This window comes from Anomaloglossus baeobatrachus, chromosome 5, assembly GCF_048569485.1.
Source record: "Anomaloglossus baeobatrachus isolate aAnoBae1 chromosome 5, aAnoBae1.hap1, whole genome shotgun sequence".
Taxonomy (NCBI): Eukaryota; Metazoa; Chordata; class Amphibia; order Anura; family Aromobatidae; genus Anomaloglossus; species Anomaloglossus baeobatrachus.
Window position 1 is genome coordinate 515,662,161 of NC_134357.1, and position 2,926 is coordinate 515,665,086.

The 2,926-nt window shown below is 35.0% G+C and overlaps 1 pseudogene; it reads right to left on the bottom strand.

Moving 5' to 3' along the window:
• Window positions 1–312: 312 nt before the first annotated feature.
• Window positions 313–1,864, bottom strand: LOC142312865 (uncharacterized; annotated as a pseudogene).
• Window positions 1,865–2,926: the final 1,062 nt, after the last annotated feature.

The following is a 2,926-nucleotide window of genomic DNA, read 5'->3' on the forward strand; positions in this document are numbered from 1 at the left end:
AAAGGTTTGTATATTAAAATAATTTGCAATATAAACATGTTTATTGTTCTATCAATTAAATAAAGACGTTTCTTTTTCCTGATGTGTTTTCTCTCATCTCTAACAAGGTTCATTTTGTCTGTAAAATGTCTCCCACTTGCTCCCCAGTGTGAATTCTCTGACGTTTTACAAGTTATGATTTGTGCTTAAAACATTTCCCACATTCTGAACATGAATATGGCTTCTCCCCTGTGTGAATTATCTGATGTGTTATAAGATGTGATTTCTGCTTAAAAAATTTCCCACAATCTGAACATAACTATTGCTTTTTCCCTATGTGAATTCTCTGATGTCTAAGAAAATTTGATTTCCTGTTAAAACATTTCCTTCATTTTGAACAAGAATATGGCTTGTCTCCTGTGTGAATTCTCTGGTGTCTAACAAGATTTCTTTTGTGGCTAAAACATTTCCCTCAGTCTAGACATGAATATGGCTTCTCCCCTGTGTGAATTATCTGATGTCTTACAAGATGTGATTTATGCTTAAAACATTTCCCACAATCTGAACATGAATATTGTTTTTTCTCTGTGTGAGTTCTCTGATGTCTAACAAGATCTGATTTCCTTTTAAAACATTTCCTTCATTTTGAACAAGAATATGCCTTCTCTCCTGTGTGAATTCTCTGGTGTCTAACAAAACTTCTTTTGTGGTTAAAACATTTCCCGCAGACTAGACATAAATATGGCGTCTCACCTGTGTGAGTTCTCTCATGTCTAACAAGATCTGATTTCCTGTTAAAACATTTCCCACATTCAGAACATGAATATGGCTTCTCCCCTATGTGAATTATCTGATGTGTTACAAGATGTGATTTCTGGTTAAAACATTTCCCACAATCTGAACATGAATATTGGTTTTTCTCTGTGTGAGTTCTCTGATGTCTAAGAAGATCTGATTTCCTTTTAAAACATTTCCCACATTCTGAACATGAATATGCCTTCTCTCTTGTGTGAATTATCTGGTGTCTAACAAAACTTCTTTTGTGGTTAAAACATTTCCCGCAGACTAGACATAAATATGGCGTCTCACCTGTGTGAATTCTCTCATGTATAACAAGATCTGATTTCCTGTTAAAACATTTCCCACATTCAGAACATGAATATGGCTTCTCCCCTATGTGAATTATCTGATGTGTTACAAGATGTGATTTCTGGTTAAAACATTTCCCACAATATGAACATGAGTATGGCTTCTCCCCTGTGTGAATTCTCTGATGTGTAACAAGATTTGATTTTGTGTAAAAACATTTCTCACATTCTGAACATGAATGTGGCTTCACTCCTGTGTGAATTATCTGATGTATTACCAGATGTGATTTCCTTTTAAAACATTTCCCACATTCTGAACATGAATATGGCTTCTCCCCTGTGTGAATTATCTGATGTCTTACAAGATGTGATTTCTGCTTAAAACATTTCCCACAATCTGAACATGAATATTGTTTTTTCTCTGTGTGAGTTCTCTGATGTCTAAGAAGATCCGATTTCCTTTTAAAACATTTCCCACATTCTGAACATGAATATGCCTTCTCTCCTGTGTGAATTCTCTGGTGTCTAACAAAACTTCTTTTGTGGCTAAAACATTTCCCGCAGACTAGACATAAATATGGCGTCTCACCTGTGTGAATTCTCTCATGTCTAATAAGATCTGATTTCCTGTTAAAACATTTCCCACATTCTGAACATGAATATGGCTTCTCTCCTGTGTGAATTCTCTGGTGTCTAACAAGACTTGTTTTGTGGCTAAAACATTTCACACAGTCTAGACATGAATATGGCTTCTTCCCTGTGTGAATTATCTGATGTTTTACAAGATTTGATTTCATGTTAAAATATTTCCCACAGTTTAAACATGAATATGGCTTCTCCCCTGTGTGAATTCTCTGATGACTTATAAGATGTGATTTCTTGTTAAAATATTTCCCACATTCTGGACAGGATTTTTTTTTCTCTTTTTGAGACTCTGTCAGGGGAAAGCTTTTTCCACATTCTGTACTTGAAAATTGCTTTTTTGCTATAAGAGAACTTTGATTTGTATTGTTCCTAATAATCTGCGATGAATCAGAAGATAGGACTTGTTTAAAAGAATCAGATGATAGATCTTCACTGGAAAACGAAGTAATATCTGGAAAAGTAGCTTTTACATCTATTGTATCTTGTGTGATATTAAAGTCTTCAGATTTAAAAAATGAAGATGTCTGTTGTCCCTCTGATCTCCTGGTACAGTCATCTGCAAAAAATGAAACCAATTTTTTTTTTAAATAAATATTTAAAAATTATAATTTTACTTCTTTTGTACATAAACGGTTGATAGAAATTTCAATTCAGTAAGACAGTTCACAATATAACAGTAGACCTTAAACCATGAGCTGTATATCATGAGGTTATGCTGCCTGTTAATATTGCTTCCCAAATATTGTATTAAAAAGCCATAAAAATAGACATCCTAAAATCATACCAATTAAAACTTCTACTCATACAGCAAAAACCAAAGTCCCTCACGAAGGTCCGACCATAATGGCAAAATAGGTTTCCACACAAATGGTGGCTTAATGTCCTTGGAAAAGTCACACTGCTTCCTTAATACAGCAATCCAGAGGGATCCTAACCTTCCAGTGTACAAACTACAGTTTGGATGAAGCTTGGTGTTCAAAAATCAAAGCTAGGATTTAGAAATCAAAGATAGGATTTAATGAGGCATTAACTGTTTGTGAGTAATGAGTAGTATATAATCGTGGTGCTGGAGAAGTCAGTGCAGCAATTCCCTGACGAAAGAACCTATGCAGTTCCAAAATACGAAGGAAGGAATGATCTTCTTACGGCCCCTGTACCGGATTGCGATGTCACACGCTCCCAGCACCATCTCTGTGGCTTGTCAATTTAGCTAA